Here is a 24,332-nt window from a genome sequence, read left to right as displayed (position 1 = left end):
AGTGGCATATTATACCTATATTAAAATTATTTATTTGTTGTTTTGTTTCTCAACAATATTTTAAATCAGTGATGAATCATTAACATGACTCCTGCCTCGATAATGAACTGAATGCTGAAGTCAGGTAAACAAAATGATCAGTCAACTCTGCAAGCAGTTAAATCAAAGACTAGTTCTACATGCAAACACTTCATAGACTTTTGTATCTTATTATTCCTGAGCAATGCATCAGCTAAACCTATGACTTGGAAGCAAGCTTGCAAAATTGTTTAAAGTATGGATACAATATATTGACATTTTAAGTATGCTGTCTTTTCTGTTTATAGATGTTCTTCACCAGTGGATTATTGAAGATGCTGACAGCCTGAGGGAAAATAAAGTTATTGATCTGGGAGCCTAAAATATTCAAATGAGACTTTCATCATAGCATATTTTCTATAATTTAATGTAATAAATATATAAAGGACACAGACTGGGGCAGGTAAAGGTGACAGGGACTCCTGAAGAAGTCCCCAGAGACCACAGCGGGATGAAACGTGTTGAGCTGGACCTCCTGTGAATACCTCCATATTACTGGACAGATAAGCTCTCTGTTTTTTGTTATATTGTACGAGTGTTTATTTTTTTATTTTTAAAGTGTATATTTATTTAAACTTATTACACTATTGGAGGCTCTCTCTTTTTGTATCACCATGCATATTTGGACTTGCCTTTGAAGTGGAAGAGAACTTCATAAGGAGAGACATTATCTTATTTTTGCATGTAAGCACATATATATTTAATTTTTTTTATCAGGTTACACTATGATTGTGTTTGTTTTATTCTGTTTTTTTTAGATTTATATTGTGGAGTTGTCACATGAAGACACTGCCTGTTTTTTTTTGTTTAGATTTATATTGTGGGGTTGTCACATGAAGACACTGCAAGAGCATTGTCTCCAGAACTTTTGGACTCTTTCTGAACGTCATTGTTCTAGGAATTTTGCATTAAGACTGGTACACTGAAGGTGCCGTTCCTTCACTACTTGTAATATATAAATATATATATGTATATATATATCATTTTAAAAGGAGCACTCACCATGTTCACAGTACAAAACTTTTAGAAAATGTATTGCCATTACGAATCACTCTATCTTTTTCAAATGTTGTGGTATTGGTTGCAAATTTGACAAATATTTCAGCATGGGATTGATGTTCAGTCCTCTATAAGACCATTTTCAAAATTTTACAACATGTAGCACCTCCTGCTTCAATCCAAGTCAGACAATGTATAAAAAGATTATACTCACCCAGTTTCCGTTTCTATCACTGCCCTCAATAATGTGTGATCACTTCCCATTGGTGCCAAATCTTACTTCGGCATGCTTTTTACCTGGAACGCACACATAACATTCAAGTGTTACTTCCCATGTTTCACATTTTTGTAACATCATACCCTGCAACCCACTCCTATTGGCTCATTTGCTTACATCACTTACTAAGCAGTCGTGATTCCAATGTGACGTATAGTTTGCATTCCAGGCTGGATCGCAAACAGAAACATTGTACACAATATATCTGCACTGTTAGATCCGAGGCACCAAGTGATTACAACATTGTTAAAACCATCATTAAACCCCTAACCACTATTATAACTACACCTCTATCAAGACCATATACATAAAATTGTTATTCTCAAAAAGTACTTGAAGTTATTGTGTTCATTCAGTCCCTTAGGTGCGATAGTGTCAAATTTAAAAATCCACCATGTCTCTTTCTGCAATAGGATTTTTTCTCAGTCACCAACCCTACTTAATTTTGGCATGTAATCTATTAACATACATTTCAGCATAGAAACTTGATGCTTTGCATTGAAAAAATGTCATGCAACTGGTATTTTGCTTGTTGTGGAATGATTCGCCATTCTATCTCTAAAGCATCTTCAGGTTTTCTCCACGTAGTGCAGTACAGTCCACATGGGCATAGTAGAATATAGACAACAAAGCTAGACATGCAGGTCAACCAATGTTTTCAACCAATGCTTTATCTGGATTCCTCTAACTAAATGAGGGTGTGCAAATGGTTTCCCAGTTAGCATGCTATTGCATGTTGTATAACCAGTGCATGAAAAACAGAGAGTATTTTTCTGGCATAGCCATGTTGTTTATTTTACTTGTTTAAAGTTCATTGTGGGCTGCATTAGCAATTGCTTGAGGTTAGGGCCTCTTCTGCCAAAAATTAATGGTTTGTCTCCAATATTTTCCAGACTACAATCAGATGCTATAATACGCACATTTTTATTTAAGGCCCATGAGAAACTATTGGCCTTTGTATTAAACTGTGTAGTTACCACAATTTGATTGCCTGTAGGTTTCCTTTGCTGAAAAATTTATTGTGCCCTTTAAAATATTTTTTTTGTTCCCCTTCAGTGCATATCCCCTCTCCCAAAATCTTGCTGACATTTCTTGTGATTGAATTTCTGTTTGTCTGCTGTCAGAGTTATTATGTAAAACTCATAGAAATTGGAAGATAGGGAGTCCTTGCTTAAGTGACTTCAGTTGGTGACTTGTAGCATTCAACATGGTATTCCTGTCCATAATCTTGTGGTGTAAAGTCAAACCTAAAGTATTACCTACACAAAAAACTGTAATATCCATGAACTGAATCTGTTCAATCTGTATATTTCCTATGAATCTAATCGGACTATTCAATTGATTCAACACATTTAACATCTCCATGAATGTATCTTTTGTACCATTCCACAACAGGAATACACTGTCTATAAACCTATAGTAGTGGAGAATGCTGGGACCAAATCTGGGATAAATATACATTGATTAATACTTTGACATGTATAAATTAGCATTTACAGGAGCCAAATTCGATCCCATTGCTGTCCCAGCATTCTGCACAAAGTAGGAGTTGCCATATTGAAAATGGTTATTAACAAACACTGTTTTAATCAGCTTACAAACAAAGTCTATTGGAGGACCAACAAAATCATCAGCAAAAAGAGCATCCTTCACAGCTTCAACTCCCTCTACATGCGGTATTACCGTAAACAATGAGGAGACATCCATTGGTATAAGAAAAGTATCCTTTGGAATTATCTCAATATTTCTTAATTTTACCAAAAAAGAGTTTCTCTAATATAATTCTTGGATTTAATTACAATTAGTTGTAATAGGAAATCAATGTATTGGGCTTTCGGTTGTAATACTGAACTCCTGGCAGAGACTATGGGTCTGCCAAGCAGTTACACCAGTGACGTATGTATGTTTGGGATACTGTAGAATATGGGGTAAACTGGATGTTCAACTTTCAGTAGTTTTTCCAGAGACTCATCAAGCCCCAGCTACAACAGTGCATCAACTCTGCTTTTAATTTCATACATCGTATTATAAACAAGCTTTGTATATGTATCTTCACAACTTAATTGTTGCAAAATATCCTGATTATAGTCATCATAATTTAAGAACACAAGAGCCCCTCCCTTGTCTGCCATTCTTATTACTATTTTATCATTAGTCTATAGGGATTTAAGAGCAAAGCACTGTTGTTTATTCAAATTATAATATGTCCAATAGTTTTGTGTTGAATTTATGTAGTCTGTTTCAAACACCCTTAGAAATGGTTTTACAATTGGTTTGGAAGATTGTGGATCAAAATTATATGGATTTTTTAAGATCTTTCTGATATCTGCATCTGCTGTGTCATTTTTATCATGGAAAATTATTTCAGTCTCAGCTTATGTCCCAATGTATAAGTTTATTTGGTATTCAAAATTATCCCTAGCATATGTGGGTTCAAAAGGAAGTCACTTTGTCACTCATGAGACAAAAGATTAAAAACATTATCTTTTATCCTTTTCTTTTCCTCTAATGGGACTTCTGTCATCTATGCTTTCTATTGGGGGAACTGTTAATTGTGAAATCCCTAAGAAAGGCTCACAAATTGATCCACTCAGGGGTAATATTTCACTATCAGATTAAGAGTACGAAGAATCTACTATGTAAACTGGAGGTCTTCTATTAAGCTTACACTGACATCAGGGTAACTGGGTCCATTTCCCACTAAACCACCTGTACACAATGTGACTTTTGTAGTCATGTTGGACAATCTCCAATTTATCTCTCTTAGAGAGAGAGAGAGAATATTCCAATTCAGCAGCACTCATTCTTCCTTTTTATATAAACAATAATACCAAACCAGTTTTTCAGCATTTCGGGTTTATTTCAACCCATCATCAGGATACAGCAGACATGTTGAAAAACTGGATTGGTGTTGTTGTTTATATGAAAAGGACCAATGAGTGTCTCTGTATTGGAACACTCTGCATGCTGTGTTATTTAGCTGGAACCAGGGTGCAGTACAACTTTTATATGGTAGTGCGTATATATATATATATATATATATATATTCATAAGTTTCCCACTGGAGGAAGGATGCGCTCACCACTTGAAATCATCACTCAAGTTTATTCATAATTGAACATCACATCTGCATGGATAAATGTAATTGTGGTCGTGGTCGACGTTTCGGTTCCAATTTGAACCTTTCTCAAGACCTCAGTCAAAGATACACCAATAGTAATAAAGTAGTAATATAACAAGGTCTCAGTGTCAATCACGGGCAAGGCTTAAATAGCCTGGTCTGGGGCATACAATCTGGGTCTCACAGACCTCAAACATCAAATACTGTCCGGGACCACTGTGGTGGAAAGGGTTGTAAGCAACATGACGCCCTGCAGACTAGTGGGACCACCGGCTCCCACTGCATATATATAGTGTACAGCAAATCCCCGTAACTCCTCCCATCAGTGATAGAAGAAAATACCTGCACTGGTGCCTTCCATGGGGTGTAATCCCCTACGTAGTGCAAACAATCCAAGGTGGCACTCAGCAACTTAGTGAATGAATGTTTTCTTTAATCCAATGTTTCAAGCAAGATGCTTATCATCAGTGATAATATAACATACAAAATGCACACATATATATATATATATATATATATATATATATTTATATACCCCACCACATTAAACAATTAGCCTCCACAGTGTACTCACCTGGACTACCGTCGCTGTTCATCCATCCTTAGTGACGCTGATGCTCCAGGCATCATGGCTACAGTGACGTCAGAGTGCCACATCGTCCAGGGCAGTACATGCTGTTACAGACATGTTACCATGGCAGCCTATAAAACAACAACATTACAAATAAAACACAGTGTCTCAAAACCATGAATCTGCAAGAACAATCTAATGATTAGTGAGAACCAGCTGCTGTATGTTAATGCTACTATCGAAGTACTGAATATCAAGTAAGGTGTAACACCATTTAAACCAGAATATGGGAATGCAGAGACCAAAAAAATGATAAATGATTAGATACCTAATGCCCATTTACAAGCATCATCCTTATATACAACACACATATGTTACAAAATAAGTATAAAATAGCTATATGAGACTAATACAGTCTTGATAAATGAGGTTTCTCCGAAACGTTGACTACCACGCTGTAGCAATTTGGATTATTGAGTCTCTGAGTGCCTTCCATTTTTTGCTTTAGTTATATATATATATATATATATATATATATACAGAAAGGTTTACTAAAGTCATTAGTACATCTCTCTACAGGTATATATCAATTTCAGTGTCCATACATTGTCATCAGGGATGAACAAATAGTAGAAACTGATGGAGTTATATGTTATTTTATTACCTAAGATGTCATTTTTTGAGGGACTTCTGTGCAGTACGAGTTTACTGAATAGCTAATGGCACAAGACAGATATATTTCTAGTGCTGTGTATAATCTCTCATGCCCTGGTGTAGAGCCAGTTAATGTAGGGCATGGGAGCATGACAAGAGAACCTTTAAGGACATGACTAGAGAGTAAATTTAAGGAAGAGTCAGGCAGGAGTGAGGGAGATCTGAGATGACCAGAGTGAGAGCAGTTGGATAGCTGTCATACAGCCACCTCAGCCACTTCAGAATGCAGTGTAGTTGTTCCTGGTTTGCAGCTGAAGAGGACTAGGAGCTTGTCTCTCAATAAACAAGATGTCAGGGAGTGGCTCTGAGATGGGAGGCCAACTGTGATCAGCGCCATGGCTGGTACTGGGTTGGAGACATGACTTTAAAGCATCAGCTGCAGAGTACTAAATAGACTCTAAGCCACAAGATGTTACACTTACAGTATACTCAGGAGCACAGCCCTAGCTCATATGCAGAGAATAAATAATAAGAGTAATGTTGTAGACTAACTTGTATTGCTAGCAAGGGTTTTATTATTTTTAATATAAAAATAAATTACTTTGAACAGTAACAAAGAGCCAAGTCTTACAATTTTATATTCTTTCAGGAAGAACCTCATTACCACTAAACATTTTTTTATTTTTTAAAAAGAGATACTACTTTACTAAGATAAGGGATAAAGCAACATGTACCCGAGTTCATTAAATAAGTGCACCACCAAAAAGTATGTCATAAACAAGACTATTAAATCAAATTTTAACTGTAAAACTTTAAAAGTTATTATTTTGTGTATGCATATATGTGTGTAAGGGACAAAATATTATGGAGGGGTTATAACCTTCTTGGGTATTAATAGTCTTATTAGGTACATAGTTTAATTCCAACAATAATCTCAGCTAGTATTTGATCACTTATAAGGTTCTCTTTTGAAAAGGGTTGCAATATTGTATTTGAAACACATAAACATTGTAATAATGGGCATTAACTTGAAGTATATGGAATATTGGCAAAAGTATTTAATAAAATACTGGAACCTTCTAAAATATTTGCTAACATGTATATAACCTTTTTGCCCCATGGAATTGAGAGAAGTTCCTGTTTACAGGATGGTAAGGGTAACCGTATGTATTAGAGAACATACGAATGTAGTCATAGGAAACTTACAGTAAATTGTCAAGTATTCCCAAGGCCAGTTCAGGGGAAGCATCATACAGTACATACAAGTCTTTGGTGGAGGCATTGAAAAGGTAAAAAGACAAATAGAGGAGAAAAAAGGTAACTTATCACACATCGAATTCATTGTGACCCATAAAACCTGGATACACATGAAATAAAAACATATTTGACAACCAAAGGATAATCATATCCTCAACTGGATGAAGAGTGAATGTTGAACTTTGCTATTCTCTGTGACATTATTGAAAAATTGAATCAATTAAATGTGGAACCTCAAGGAAAACACAAAACTATAACTGACATGATCAATACAATGAAACGTTAAAAAAACCTATCACTATTTATACTGCAATAAATATGATGGGTATAAAATATGGGAGCAGAGTATAACACTGGTTGTAACAATAACTTTGAAAAATATGCTGAGCAAGTTAAATTGTTACTAAATTAATTAAAGTGATTTTGTATTTTTTTAAAACTAGAAGATATTATCTTTATGTCAATTCTTTTTAATGGCAGCATAATTTTGGAAGATATACAGTAGCAGTAAAAACTGGAGATTTCACAGATTTTGACCCTGATACTGAAATCTAATGTTGATGGTGGCTGCGATCTATTAATTAAATAAATGGCTTTCAATCAAAGTAGTTTTTGAGACTTTGTAAAAAAAAAAATCATCCTTATATGTGTAGAGTTGCGGCTTATCTAACTTCATTTATTGGTTCAATTTATTTGTTTGAATTCTTATTCTCTTTGATGAATGCAATTAAGACATCTTCCTCATTTGACAGAAGATCATTAGGCATCATGTTTGCGAGCTGCAATAATCTCCTAGGAGCCTCAGCACAACAACCTCGTTGCAGGTATGCAATGCCAAGTTTCAAGTGAAGCTTTGGCAAACAAAATAGAAAATAGCATTATATTTGATTTATGAATACATCTTCATGATTGTATTCACTTTACTGTTTTAATAAATTTGTGTACTTACTGTATTTGTATTGTTTATGTAACTTTAACTGATATAGTTTCCCTTTAAGCACTTACACTATTTAGCTGAAATGTAAACCTAAATACTAATACTAATTGTAATAGTTTTGTATATTACTTCATCTTACATTTTACATTATTAGTACAAAATGTCTTGGTAGCTATCCAACAATATTTTAAGCAGTGGTAGTCCTCAGAGCCCAAAAAGTTTGGCACTACAGTAGTTTGACCCTAGCTTTACAATATTCATTTTTCTTAGATTATTTCCTGACTTTGAAACCATGCATTTTGTTTATAGAAAAAGACAAGCAGTAGGGGAATCCTAGGTTGAATCAGAATGCTAAGGTAAATCACTCACTAATCAGTAGCAGTAGATACTGATCTGCAATACTAATATTAAAAAAGTGCTATCCATTTAAGGTAAAACTATATGACTTCTTTAAAACCCTCTTTTACCACCTCATTGATCATAAAAATCTTACATAATGTAGTCTGATAGAAACTTTTTATTTTCCCGAGTTAATAAAGTAAAAATTAAAAATTGGCTATGAGCACTAGGTGCCTATTTATCTTCTCCTCAACTTACAGGGAATGTCAATATCCACTCAGCCAAACATAATCGGTTAGTATGGTAAACTACTGTCACAAGCTGCCATCACATCTTGTTTGACATGAATAATCCAGGTGGCACTCTCATGCCTGTTGCTAGGAGATGAGGACACCGGGCTGCTACTCCATGAGATCCTCCTACTTTACTGCTCTGCTACCTCTTCCCTGCACCGATTGGATCTTCTTCCTTGTGTACCTCCCATGGTTCTCTGCTCTCACTGATGCCGGCTATAATGTTCAGTACATAGTTTCCAGTTCCTGTGAATTAGTTCATGTTCCTGGATGTTCCAGCTCATCCTGTCCAGCGTGTATCTCTACTGTCTCTGCTGCACTTCAGCATCTGTGTGGACTATCTGCTAATAACATCACAGTAGTTCCTGCCACACTGCAGCACCAGTGTGGACTTTATGCCAGTACACCACAGCCATCTCTGCCACACTTCATCATCTGTGTGAACAATCTGCCAGTTATATCATGGCATTCACTACTGCACATTAGCATCTGTGTGGACTATCGCTAATTACATCAGCAGCCTCTGCCACATTTCATTGTCTATTTGGATTATCTGTTAATACACCACAGCAGTCCCTGATGCACTTTAATGTCTGTGTATACTACCTATTATTAACATCATAGCAGTCTCTGCTCCAGTACAGCATCTGTGTGGACTTTCAATTATTTACATCAAAGCAGTCTCTGCCACACTCCAGCAACTGTGTGGATTCTCTGCTACACATCAGCCCTCAAGGCTGCTTTCAGACAAGTATACCTCAGCCCTCAAGGCTGCATCCAGCCAAGTGCACATCAGCCTTCAAGGCTGCTACCAGCCAAGTATACCTCAGCTCTCAAGGCTGCAACCAGCCAAGTACAGGTCAGCCCTCAAGGCTGCTACTAGCCAAGTATACCTTAGCACTCAAGGCTGAAACCAGCCAAATACACATCAGCCCTAAAGGCTGCATCAAACCAAGTACACATCAGCCCTCAAGACTGTCACCAGCCAAGTTTATATCAATCCTCAAGGCTGCAACTTGGCCATCAGGCCACACTCCAGTCAAGTACACTCCAGGCCTCAAAGATTTTTTATTAATTGACTCCTCTTCAATTGAATTCTTAAAACTTCTTTATCAATTGACTATTCCAAGCTTCTTTATAAATAGACTTCTCAAAGCCTCCTTATCAACCTCTAATGATAATCCTTCTTCCTGTGAATTGTCCCAGTGATTCATAACAACCACTTGTAATTGGCTTAGTGAGTAATGAACCTCCAAATCAAATAAGGAAATTGTTATTCAGGTCTGGGTGCTATTAGAGACCAGTTATCATTGTGTACTAGAGATTTTAATTTATTTCCTCTGGACTATGCTGTTCAACAGGATGGTAGTAGTCTTTGAGTTATTTTCTAATAATTTATTTATTTTTTAAATAAAATATACAGCAGTCATAATATAAACATTATCACTTGGCCATTGAAACAGCTTTGCCCATGAAATGCATTGACTATGATGATGACTAGTTTATCTTTGCTCCGGATGCATGTTTATGCCTGATTTAAGATTTCATACATATTTAAACTCAAAATAAGGATGTAAATATGCAGATGTATTTTTTTTGTATGTGCAAAGGTGCATCTTTACATCCAAGTGTAAGTGAGGCCATTGGTATGTAAATATAAATGCATTTATTATTATAAGGTGAAAAATGATATACAGCATAATGCAGATATAGCTACAGTACATTGTCTAATCAGATATTTTTACAATACCTCCCAAACTCAAAGGGTTAAGTATACAGTGATTATTGGGATTGAGAAAGCTCTTCTTTATACATTAATGATATATATTTTTTTTTTAAATATGTATTTGCAGTAATTTCCATAGGCAATATATATTTTTTTTATCTATGGTAGAACAGGATTAATAATTAACACAAAATTGTTTCTACCTGACAGTACATTGCTGTTAAAAAGGTATTCGTATCCTATGCTCATCATGACTATATAACTGCATACTGTATAAAACAAATAAATGTTAAAGATTAAAAAATATATTAATCTTCCTTAATGTGAGCAAATACTTGTATGCTTTAAAGTGTGTCTGAAAAGGATAGAAATCTGATGAACTTACTGTACAGAGAGAACATCTAATTGTCATACATATGAAGAATATTGCTTGGATTTCTTCTAAATTGCAATATTCTATAAAATCATTGAATGAAATTGAGTAGACTAGATTCTAAGCTTAAAATGTATTTAGGGTTTAGTACATGACTATTCAAACAAAGAGCACAGATGAAATTATTTGTGAGTTTTTATATCCACATATTCTAATCAGATTTCAGTATGATCCAGACAGGGAAAGGCTTGATGGAACAAAATAAAAACATATTCTCTTACCTGCATTCTTTAATGGAACATGGGTCATATATGCCTACCATACCGTTTTAAGGAGGCAGCTCCCGCTACCCCGGAAAGTAACAAGTATCTCTCGATTACCACATTGATCACTCAAAACATACAGACTGTGCAAGTGTGCATCCGTGACTCTGAATGTGAAACGGACGGGACCTTGGCCGGCCACCACCGGGTTGTGGGTAGCGGTGGCCACCTAGCCCGGTACTTAGTTCTGCATCTTTCCCAGAGTCTGATCCCATTACCCAAGAGGACCACTCAATAGAAAGAAGAAGACAGTCAGTGATACTGTTATCATAGAAGGGCTGTACGTGACCCACATATGAGACACTAGTGCAGCAGTGTGAACACAAACAAGGGCTGCCGCCAGAGACATCGGTAGGTAGTCGGTAGGGCTGTGCAGCCGCAGTGCAACTTGTATGGCCACAGTGTCCTTATCTTTCCTCTCTGGTGCCTCTCCTCTTCACCATCCAGTGAGACCTGCTTCCTCCTCCATGGCAACACTGAGCAACAGCATGACTAATGAGAAAGTGATAAGTGACACACTGGGGAGACTGCACAGTGGTCAGGGTGGTATCATTGAGGGAGGTAGTACTAATCATCAACTCCCAGCACACACTGACATGGGGTATTTTTATTATATACAATAGAGGGAACAGTATAGTGATATATGAGGGGAGAAGAACACAGCTCCCAACACACACTGATATGTGGTATTATTATATAGAAGAGAGGGGATTATAGTGATACATGAGGGGGAATAATACAGTACACTATATGTGATATTATTATAGAGGAGAGCGGACTGTAAAGCAATATATGACACATCCTGTGATGCTGCAACAGCAGTGAGACACCAGCCCACACACAGCAACTGGACAGCAGTGACTAACCCCCAGGATCTGAATTCCGCAGTATCCAACCCTGAACTCCTGTTGTCGCTGGTGCCCCATCTCTGAGTAATAGTAGATATGTCCATGGGTGAAGCTAGATATGCCCTTTGGGCGGAGCATGGTCCACCTCTTTGATGGCACATACTACCAATGACTATAATCTCCCTGAAACAAATTTTCAAAAGTAGGCAAGTAAGACATGGGTATTGCCAAAAGCCTGTCGACCTGGATTGTTTAATGTGGGTCTAAAGATATGTGAAAAATTGTTATTGAAAAGAGCTATAATCACATAGTATAGCCCCATATGATGTGTCTTCAGGAGAGTTTATTCTTGTGACCACTATGCACAAATCTGAAGTGGCTTACACTGCATACTAATTAATCTTAGGAGTTATATTTACTAAAGGTCAATTGTTTAGTCAATTTTTATGTCGATTTTAATCAACTCAAAATTGACTAAATAAATCACTGTCCAAATCTCTCATTTACTAACATTCAATTTTAAAATTCATCTTAAAATCAAATGCAATGTGAGTGAAGAGTGTAAAAATAGTTGTTTTGGAATGTTCACTTCAAAATCAAACACAAAATCACTTGCAAAACTCACTAAAAAATCTAATGAAAACTGAGAAACACTTCCTTATTTACTCCTATTGGCCAAAACATACCACATGCACTGTATGCAACAGAAATGCATTTGAAAAATGCTGGCACACACCCATAAAGGTTGAAAGGGATTTTGGTGGAGAGGGAGGAGGGAGGAGTGTTTAGCAGGAGATTGGTGATTTAATATACTGTAGGTGCTTAAGGTGACTTCTGAGAGTTTTGTCCTGTCAATTTCTGTGTTGTTATTGCCATTTTGAAGTTTGTCTTTTTTTTTTGTCTAGTCTAACTTTATTTTTGTCTTTGTCAATGTTTATGTGTGTGTCTGTATGTGTCTGCCTGGGGAGTGTGTGTGCTTAATTATTTTTTTAGTTTTTAAGTGTAGTTTGTTTAATTATTTTTCTGTTTGTTATGGAGGTTGCCAGGTGTAGGGCAAGAGAGGATAGTGAGGTGGAGGAGAGGGATCCAGTTGTTAAGGATAATGTGATGAAGAAGGAAGAGGGCCTGAACTCTGACTCAGGTGAGGTAACATAATCTGGCAAAACTAAATCTGGCCACAATGTCAGGTTTATAATGGAGATTCCTATAGATGCCAGGGTTTCCTGAACCAGTGCTTAACCCAATTCAAGATCCAGGCTGCAAATTTTCAAATTTCAAATTTTCATCAGAGAGAACCAAGATAGCCTACATCATTTCCTTGATGTCTGGACAGGCCATAACCTGGGCTACTCCACTGTGGGAAAGGACTGATCCTTTGATCAGCGACAGGAGTACATTTTTAGAAGCCTTCAGAAGGGTCTTCAATGAGGCCGGAAGGGTGTCGTCGTTAGCATCAGCTATCCTGCAAATAAAATAGGGCAGCCAGACTGCTGGTCATTTTTGAACCCTGGTCTCCAAACTGGAATGGAAAAATTAAGCACTAGTTGCTGTTTTAATGTAAGGACTTTCTGAGTAAATTAGAGATGTCCTAGTGTCCAGAGAGTTGCCAACATCCCAGGATGATCTAATCTACTTGTGCATCCAAGTAGACCTTCACTACAGGGAGAGAACACAGGAGCAGAAGCAGTCTTGATGCTTCAGCTTCAAGCTTGCACCTCATTTTACTGCACCTCATAGAACCACCTGAAGAAACCATTCAGATTGGGAAGTCATATATACCTGTTGCAGAAAGGGAAAGGTGGTTCAGGAATAAGCTGTGCCTGAACTGTACCAGATCATCTCCTTTTTCATTGTCCTAAGTGTCGTGGGATAAAGAAGGCCTAACTGATTGATGGATAGTTAGATTACGTAGGTGCATTCCAGCACATCCCAACTAAAAAATTTCCATCACAGTTTGCAATCGATGTGATTCTGCAGTTGGAAAACTCTGAGACTTTTAAGGCCTTCTTAGATTTAAGTGCCGATGGCAACTTTATCACCACTAAAAAAGTCCACTCTGATCATTTGGGTGGTTGGGAATAAATTTCCTATGGCTACCATCAGCTCCAGGACTCCAGAGATCACCATGCAACTTGGCACTCTTCATAAAGAGTTAATTTCATTCCACATACCTTCCAACAGCTGACAGACTGATTATCCTGGGTCTTCCATGGTTATGCAATCACGCTCCCACGTTTGGCTTTAGTGAACTCCAAATATTGTCATGGGGGTCTCAGTGCTATCAGAGATGTTTACCATCAATCAGACACCCATATTCTATCCTCAAGAGTTCATCCATCACCCCAGATGATTCTCTACTCACTCTGTACTATCAGGGATGTATTCAGCAATAATTCTGCTGAGACACTTCCAGCTCATCGGTAGTGGATTGTGCCATAGAGTTATTACCAGGGAAGGTGCCTCCTCATGGAAGAGTATTTCCTTTCTCACTCCCTGAGACCCAGGAGGTGACTGACTACATCAAGGAAAATCTTGAAAAACAGTTTATTAGAGAATTTAAGTCACCTGCAGATGCTGGTCTATTCTTCATCAAGAAAAAAGATGGAGGCTTGAGATCGTGCATCGACTACCAGGGTCTACAGGGGTCTGAATGCAATCACTATTAAGGACTGGTATCCTTTACCCTTAATCTCTGAGCTCTTTGATTGAATTAAAGGGGCGAAGATTTTTACTAAATTAGATCAACCCCGGGGCCTAAAATTTGATTAGGATCCAGTCAGGGGACGAGTGAAAAACTGCCTTCAACACTCAAGATGGTCACTATGAGTATTTGGTCATGCATTTTGGATTAAACAATGCACCAGCTGTTTTCCAAAAGTACATGTAGCACATCTTCTGAGACCAGTTATACCGGTATGCAGTAGTATTACCTTGATGATATTTTGGTATTCTCTGAAGATTTGGCAAGTCATCGCAAGTATGTCTTTGAAGTCCTATCTTGACCCCAAGCTAAACAGCTCTACTGCAAATTAGAAAAATGCTCCTTTAAGTAAAAGGAGCTGAAGTTCCTAGGATACATAATTTTGGGTTCTAGTCTCCAGATGGACCAAGATAAACTTTCTGCCATTGTCAGTTGGCTTCATCCAATTGGGTTAAAGGCAATACAACACTTCCTGGGTATTTGCAACTTTTATTGTCAATTTATCAGGAACTATTCATCTATTGCAGCCCCTATCACTGCACTCACCAAAAAGGGCCAAGACACCAGGGTAAGGCCTTCACACACTTAGGAAGAATTTGCCAAGTTAAATAAGTGTTTCTCTTCAGCCCCCATTATGAGACAACCCGACTGTGACCAACTCTTCTTCCTAGAGGTGGACACTTCTACAGTTGGAGTTGGGTCATTCCTGTCATAGAAAGATGAAGAGGGCAAATGGTACTCTTGTGGCTTCTTTTCCCACAAGTTTTCAGCCACAGAAAAGAACTATGCAGTTGTGGATGAGGAATTATTAGCCATTAAACTGACTTTGCAGGAGTAGTGATATCTGCTGGAGGGGGCAAAATTCCCAAGGATGGTTTACACTGACCACAAGAACCTCACATATATCAAAACTGTTCATTGCCTGAATTATTGCCAATCCAGGTGGTCGCTGTTCTTTGATTGCTTCAACCTGGTTATTACCTACCGTCCAGGTAGCAAAAATGTGAAAGCTGATGCCCTTTCCTGAGCAATCAGTTCTGCTGAGGAAGACAAAGTGCAGGAGGACAAGCCACTTCTGAATCCTGCTTGTTTTGTCGCAGTCACCAGCAAGGTCAATATTCAACCAGAGACAAAATTTGTAGCACCCAAACTCCAGACTAAACTACTTTAGTTAGGCTATTTCTTCATCCTTCAATGGTCATGCAGGAGTGGGGAAAACTCTTGAGCTAAGCCATAGAAATTACTTGGGATTAACTGTACATCGTCATGCCAAAGACTTTGTGGCAGTCTTTACCATCTGTGGTCAACCCAAGGTGCCACCTCATCTTCCCTTGGGTTATTTATGTCCACTCTCTATACCTGATCATCCTTGATCTCATATATCCATGGACTTTGTCATGGATCTACCATCCTACCAAGGCTTCAATACAATCTGGGTAGTGTTGGACAGGTTCTTTAATGTAGCTCACTTTATCCCATTGAAAGGTCTACCTTCAGCTCCGAAATTGGCTGATGTGTTTATAAAAGAAATCTTCAGGCTACATGGGTTTCCCAAATATATTGTTTCAAACTGTGGGGTGCAATTTACCTCTAAGTTCTGGAGATCATTATGTACAGTGTTTGGGATCAACCTATGTTTCTAATCTGCTTACCACCCTCAGAGTATTGGTAAGACAGAGCATGTAAACCAAGATCTGGAGAAGTTTATTCAGATGTATGTCTCAGCCAATCATGATGACTAGATTTCCCAGTTGCCATTGGCTGAGTTTGCTCATAATAATTTGTACCATGAGGCATCAGGGTACTCTCCTTTCTTCATTCAGTATGGACTGTATCCTGTGATACCAGAGTTGTCAGCCCTTCAGTCGGTATCACTTCCAGCCATCCATGGTACAGTGAGTTTGTTCCTCAAGATCTGGAGGGAGGTGAAAAAAATAATCTGTGCAAAGTCTCTTCTAGGTATAAACTGGTTGCAGACAGAAAGAGGAGGAAGGGTCATGTACTGAACCCTGTTGACAAAGTCTGGTTGGCCACTAAGCACTTGCAAAAGAATTTTCTCACTATGATGTTTGTTCCCAGATCCATTGGTCCTTTCCAGATCCTCCAAGTAATTAATCAGGAGGCGGAATTTGGACTCCGGTATGTCCCAGGGTACAGTTCAATTATTTGTGGATTGGAAATTATATAATCTAGAAGAATGCTTTTGGGTCAAGGCCTTGAATATTCATGCACCACAACTCATAGGGGGGTAAGGCGCGCTCTTCTGTGGGAAGTGGGAGTGTGTGCTGCGTGTGGGTGTGTATGAGATGTCTAAAAGAGAGACTGAGTCGGTAATGTTGGGTCAAAGGCTTTATTTGAGTAGGCACAGTGCTGCTTGAAAAACAAATGACCCTGGGGTGTAAGGGGGTGTAGATAGATGCGTGCACGGGGGGGAAGGTGGGTGGACCATTTTAGGGGGCTCCTTGCTGTGCAGTTCTTGACCAGCACGTAATCCCTGCTGGACCTTTGGTCAACAGTCTTAATGCCCGGCAATGTGGTGGTGGAGGGTGTGGTGGTGGTGTCCCGCACAGTGTGCAACTTATCTACCGGTAGGTGCCTGGGTAGGTGTTGCGATATGGAGATGGTGATCAGCAGTCTCTGGTTGTTGTGCAGCGTTGTGGCTGTAGACTGTTCTTTCTGTACTGTGTCTCTTGGAGTGGTTGTGCCATGTGCTGTTGGTGATGGTGGTGGCGTTCTTGATGGCAGACTGGAGATGTCTGCGTCAGCTCGGTGTCTGTACCCGGTATGGGTGGGCGGACTGTGATGGGCTGGCAGCACCTGCGATCAGTGTGCACGCTTGTGCCGAAGTGTAGGTTCCGCGTGTGCCGGCGGGACGACCGGGGGTGGGAGTTTGGTGTAGGTGCTGCTGGAAGCCGGGTGTGCCTGTGCCCGTGTAGAGGGCAGGTACTGGTGGGGTAGCGGCTCCGAGGTGTGGGAGGCGCGCTGCTGGCTGGACCATGTGCCGCGTGTGCCAGCGGGGCAGATGGGTGTTGAGTCTGGTGGCTGCTCGCGGCTCCTGACAATGAGATCACTGGGTTGCCACCGGAAGTGGTGTGTGCACAAGTCGGGGGTGCCGTTTGCTGAAGGTGCTGGCGGCTCCTTGTGACGCACCACCCTGCGTTCAGCTGGGGGAATTGTTTAGCTGAGCAAAGTGCGGACTTGGATGAGTAGACGGTGGTAGGTGTGGATTCCCCAACGCATTTCGGCGTGTTGCCTTAGTCATGGAGGTGCACCACTACTCCTCTGAAAATGTCATGAGAAGATCCCTGGCAAGCTATTTGGGGGGTGTTCAGTGCCCACACCTGAACTTGGATCTATATAAGGATGATCCTGGGAACACTCTAGTGCCACAGTATAGGCTCATACCTTGCTCCAGCATAACTGAACTTGTGCTATTTTCTACCAGTTCCTGACCTTGGCTATTCCATGTGATCTATTTCCGTCTGATCCTCTGGTACTCCGATTGGTGATTACTGGTTCAACTTTGGTTTCCATGTGACATGATTTTGCCTTCTCTCTGGTACTCCACTGTCCATTTGGTTCTAACCCGACTTGTTGACTATGCCTCATACTGTATGCATGATTACATACTCCTAGCTCAACTTTAAAGCACACCAGCACCTGTACAAGGGATCCTGGGCAGAGGGCTGTGACCTGCTTGTCGGGTGTAGCCAAGTCCATACCTCCTTGCAGGAGTCCCTGTTGAATACCACCGCCAGGTTAGCCTCTGTTCTGTGTCTTTGTCAATCCCGAGTATGGATCAACATCCATTACCCATTCATGAGTTGTGACAGAGTATGAGGAAAAGGTCCCATTATCCATACGTGAGATGTGACAGGCAATTATGCTGCTGAAACTAGTGTCAAAAGTTAACGTGCATGACACACATGCACCATCACCTCATTCTGCATTTGCAACAGCTTTGTTAATTACTCCATTCAATTAAAAGCAAAGCAATGTATACTGAACTACAGTAAGCAAAGAAGTATTTGTCATATTTGTGGGTTATGTTGTTACACTCCACTGCTGACAATGAATAACTCAATCCCTTTAAACAACTTTAAATGCATATTAATTTCCTGCACAAAAGTTGTGCATGTTTTTGTTTCCTTTTCTAAATAAGCAATTAAGTATCTGCAAACACATTTTAAAGTGTATATATTTTTATCATCCACAAAAAAAGTCCATCTGGTGCAGGGATGTAAAAGTGCTTGAGTGTCCAGTCAACTGCAGTTGCAGAAAGTGTTGATGGTGTTCACACATCCCCTGCATTATGGTGTCCACACATCCCCTGCATTATGGTGTCCACAGATCCCCTGCATTATGGTGTCCACAGAACCCCTGCATTATGGTGTCCACACATCCCCTGCTTTGGAAACATCTCCTGCTCCTGTAGTGGATCTGGTAAGGGCCAAGAAACTTAGAAAAATTTAAAAAATATTGTTTACTGTATTTCAAATGTTTTTCTTCTGCAAATGTTAAAGACTGGGTGTTGACTGGGTGAACAGTATGTTTTTTGTTGGTTTTCTTTAAAATGAAAAGGCTTTTAATATGCATCAGTCTATAACCATTTATTTTTTTATAAACGCATTTTAAAAAAAAATAATAAAACCTTTAGTCTTCCTCCTCCACCACTTCACATTTAAATCTTCAAAATCTTAAATTTAAACAGAGGTGACCAAGGGAAATACTTTGTTATTCCAGTTTAATCTTCTATTTAGAAACCCAATATTTAATCTATACATGAAAGGGTCATGTAGTTTCTTCCCACAACCTATACCGAATGGTTACCAGTTGCTATATATGTACTGATGGCATACAAATCAAGCAGTGCATGCCCCCTTGTGGATGTGGGGAAGGGATATATGAGAGTTTGGTGGGTATGATCATGAACCTTTCATTGTTAAACCTGAGAAATATCTCATTCATTGCCTATACAATTTATATGGACAATTCTGGGATTTGTGTCACTTCAAGAGATACAATAGTGAAGAAACAAAGTAATTACACATTTTGGATTACTTAGTACCTATTTGAATTTAAATTGTGCTTGTCATATTGTAAAGTTTACATTTTCCTTAATGTTTATTTTAAAATCCAGCAGTTGACCAGAATAAACCAGCTTTATATCCTTGCAGAGTGCCAGCATCTAGCTTATTCTGTGCTGGGGATTTTTAGCAGTCTCTGCTAATAATCCCTAGCACAGAACAAGATAGACACTGGCACTCTACAAGGATAAAAAGCTGGTTTGTCTAATTCCAGAAATAGGTCTATCAGAAAAAAATAGGCATAAACTGTTTGAAGAAGTGAGCAGCCGTCCGATTAAATGCATAACAAAGTTTATGCAGTTTATCACATACTTACTGGTGTCACAAGGGAGGGTGCGGGCCGCACCCAGGTGTCACCTGAAAAAGGGGTGACACCAATGTGCCGACTTATTGACATGAGCCTTGTACTGTAGCTGCACTGCAGCATTACATGCAGCACTCAGGTCCTGACACAGTGAGGGAGCCGGCACTGCACATAGACTGGTCCTTGGGGGCAGTCTGCATCTCCAGGACCCCTAAACTAAAACAGGGGTTCAGGCCATGAGGATATGCCTCTACCCGTTAGGCCATGCCCCCTACCCACGAGACCATGCCCCTTTTTTGCCGGTGCACAAGGTGTCACCATGGGGAAGGATGCCACTGCACATGCTGTTCCAGATTATCAAGACATGTTTGTGTTAATGCAATACTATGACTCGACAATAGACTATTTATTTTGTAGCAGTAGTACCAATTACACAATTGTGGGGATTTGTGCCAGAAAGGACCTTGTTTACAACTGTAATGTCACTGTCCAACACAATGTGCATTTCTCTTAGTGAGTTTGAAATCACTGCATATTACAGCACGTAGTGGAAAATAGTTTGAAACATGTGAAAACTTTAAATTAGGTATAAAGTGCTATAATTATTATTATTATTATTATTATTATTATTATTATTATTATTATTATTAGTAGTAGTAGTAGTAGTAGTAGTAGTTTTAGTAGTAGTAGTAGTAGTAGTAGTAGTAGTAGTAGTAGTAATACTATTAATAGTATTCATAAGCACACTGCTAACATAGGTCTGATAACAACATAATTTTTCTACTTGTGCTTAGTAACCTTTTCAAAGGAACTGAATGATCCATATTTTTTCTACTAGAAGCATCGTGCCCTACTATTGTATCAATTTAATACACTGGTGGATTCCACATTATACTGAAATCAGCTTAGACTGGATCGCACTAGGGCTGATTATTAAATTTGTAGAGGTGCACAGATTTTTTGTTTTTCTTTTTTTATATTTGTTATTCACATCTTATTTCTCTTATTGATGCTTTCCTACTAAAGTAGAACCAGCACTGATGTATTTGACCTCCTTGCCACAGGCAAGGAGGTCAACAGAATTTTTAATGCTATCATTCCAGAATTAACTCTTATAGCAAACAAAAACTCTCCATCTAAACTATGATTTTATTTTGTATTATTGCTGCAATTAACTATTGCTTGTTATCTTTGCTGTTAAGAATAGAGGACCTTTAATTGCAAATTGATGACAGCTCTATATATTTACACTATTATAATGGTGGTACACTTAAAGAAGCATTCAGAAAGATGTCAGTTTTAGGGAAGTTAGCACACATTAATTTATGCAGATTAATAAGAGATTATATAACAAAAATGATTTAACATATACAATACCTCCTTTCCTAAAACCTACTGCTGAATGAAACTACATACTGTGTAACTGTATACCCTTTCTGTGCCTATGCCTAAAATTAAACATCTAAATCAAGGTATGGGAACTATTATAAAGCATGTACAATTGTGAATGTTACAAGATGACCTTTTCGAGGAGATCTATTAGAACAGGCCTGGCCAACCTGTGGCTCTCCAGCTGTTGTGAAACTACAAGTCCCAGCAAGCCTTGCCAGAGTTTTAGCATTCCCTAGAGCAAAACTGTGGCAAGGCATGCTGAGACTTGTAGTATCACAACAGCTGGAGAGCCACAGGTTGGCCAGGCCTGTATTAGAATATTAAGTTTACTCTAATATTGTAATTCAAGTATTTCAGCTACTACATGCTTCTTAAATAGAATCATTATGAGTATGACTTTATTAATTTAACCATAATAGTAAATCCATTTACAAATACAGTTTTCTTAAATTCCTCTTGTGTTGAATCTGGAGTACATTGCTCAGAGAAAATAAAAAAGTACTATATTTCTATTTTATAATAAATGTATATGGAGATACTGTAAAGTAATTTTTCTTCATTCATCTTGTGGTGTGGCTATATTTTCTTTGTAGGTGATTTCAAGACACAACAGTAAATAAACAACATACTTTGTGTGGATGTATGTTATTAAATGTTTTTCCTGTCTAAACATCTTGCAAATTGCATGTCTCTCAATTAAGATACAAATTTCTATTTTTCTACATTGGAGTCAAAGATTCTAAAGACCTCCAGGGCAATATAATGGATGGTTGGAAGAACAGACGTGAACTTTTAATCAACCTTCAATGATGTTATCGAAGCAACAAATGCATATTTGCCTCTAAGTCACTAAGTCCACTACATAAGTTTATATATCTCCAAGGAAAATAAATTGTCTGTATGTTTCAACAGTATCAGTTTTTTTTTCATTTTAAGCCATACACGTTCTCTCTGTAATTAATTTTCCTCAAATAGAAGATGTAAAGGGTCTTTTTTCAGATGATATTGGGGCAGTTTTAGGATTTTACAATGATTGATATACTAAAATATTGACATTTTCATATAGGAGTGAAGACATACACACTGTTACCTCTTCAACCATTCTTTCAAATGTTTTATTCTGAGCTTTCAGTATATGCTAAAAGAGGCTGTTTATATAAGATATTGCATAGTACAAATTGAGGGAAAAAAAGCTCAGCATCAACATTAAAAAAATTAAAAAAATGTGCAAACCCTGTTTTTTAAAAAATGACCATAAGATTTATATTGAATGATTTTCTGAAGCTCCTAAAACCTAGCCAAAGAATTGTATCAACCAAATAAAAGTACCTAGAATCATGGGCTGCAGAGAATTGTGCATCCCCATAAACAAAATATTTGCCAAAACAACCAAATGACCTAGATATTGTACAGTCCTGTAAAATACAAAAAGAAAACATATGTAAATATCTTGCAATTAGAACCAGCAACCACAGCCAAAACACATACAGTACCAGCAAGCAAAAAGAACAAAAAACAAAGAGATAATTTTAATAACAAAAACAATTATGGTAACCAGATAACTATCTTATAGCAAATAATGATTGATGCACACAAAAGAAAATGAGACTAAAGATTGAATCGTTTGATGCTCCTTCTTACCTGAATATCCAGGCGAGATGCCATACTGGTCCCATTCTTGCCATGCAGCTTCATAGGAAAGCAAAATAGAATGCATTGCTAATTCCTCTAATCCATCCTTGTCAACTGACAAATATAAGAAGACTTGTATCACCTATTGGTGCCAATTTTCACACCAAAAATCTATGCTAGCATCATGTAATCACCCTACCCAAAGCTCAAGAGCCAGGACAATTGGGAAAGCTTTGAGAAGGAGTAAGTTCCTGATCAAATTTTCCCTGAACCACCTAGGCAGCAGCTGCATGGCACACCAGGAGCAATTAAAGAAAGCATTAAACCTGCACAGCCCTGTAGCATCTGTAAAGAGCTGCATATCTGCATTATTAGGCAATGACGTTGGCCATATACACACACCATTGAAGCTGGAGAGAAAATAAGACCAAATACAAAGGTCACTTTTAATCTCAAAGGATAGACATATAATATGATAAGGCCTATGCACTACAGACATGGATCCCATAAATCTGGGCATAGATTTTGATACCCAGAAAGGAAGGTCCCGTAACCGGACCCACAGTTTTTTCATGTGCAAATGGAATACCCATCTCCAAAAAGCAAATAATTGCACCAATAAAATAAATTAATTGCTACAAGAAGAATCCACCAGGCCAATGCAGAGATAACCATTGAGGTAATGAACCACACTATCCTCTCCATCACCAGCCAGCATGCACATGTAAAAGAATGCGCTAAAACTTTCAAAGTAGGAACAGGTGGTAGAACATCCCATAGGCAAGAACATGTCTATGAAATATTCACCCTGCAAATAAAACCCCATAAAAAGGAAATAATGTGGATGTAGGGGTAATAGGCATAAGGCTGGTTTCACATCAATCTTAGGTCTCAAGAAGAGCAGCTTTGAAAAAGGATATGACTTAATGCAAACCACCTTTGCATTACTGATACTTTACACTGAGTAATTCCAATGGCATTGCATCATTGATGGAACTTCCAAGGGGAAAAGAAAGATGCTGGATCAGTCTATATTTACCCTGTGCCTTCTTAGGGATGACTCCAATAGGAAAAAGCACCAGGTCCAGCAAAGGAAGAGAGTCAAAAGTACCTGCCATCTACCCTCATTCAACTTCCATTATCACCCTCTCACCTTGATAGGTTGCGAAATTCAGTCACTGCGGGAACTCCTGCAAGTCTTCCCGTATTTTTAAAATGGCAGTCATTTTAATGGCAAAACTAGCTTGGTTTTGACAACTGACTCAACACACACACACACACACTGACTACAGCAGTAGAAAGTAAAAATACAGATAACTTTCAGAAACAACAGTACAGGAGCTAGCATAGGTAAACCTAACACCAGCAAGGCAATAATGGCATTGATTGTATTTATGTAGGTCCTGGCCAGTCAGTTGCT

The sequence above is a fragment of the Taudactylus pleione genome, unplaced genomic scaffold, assembly GCF_031769625.1.
Source record: "Taudactylus pleione unplaced genomic scaffold, aTauple2 ptg000121l, whole genome shotgun sequence".
In the NCBI taxonomy this organism is placed as follows: domain Eukaryota; kingdom Metazoa; phylum Chordata; class Amphibia; order Anura; family Myobatrachidae; genus Taudactylus; species Taudactylus pleione.
This window is presented reverse-complemented; position numbering follows the sequence as displayed.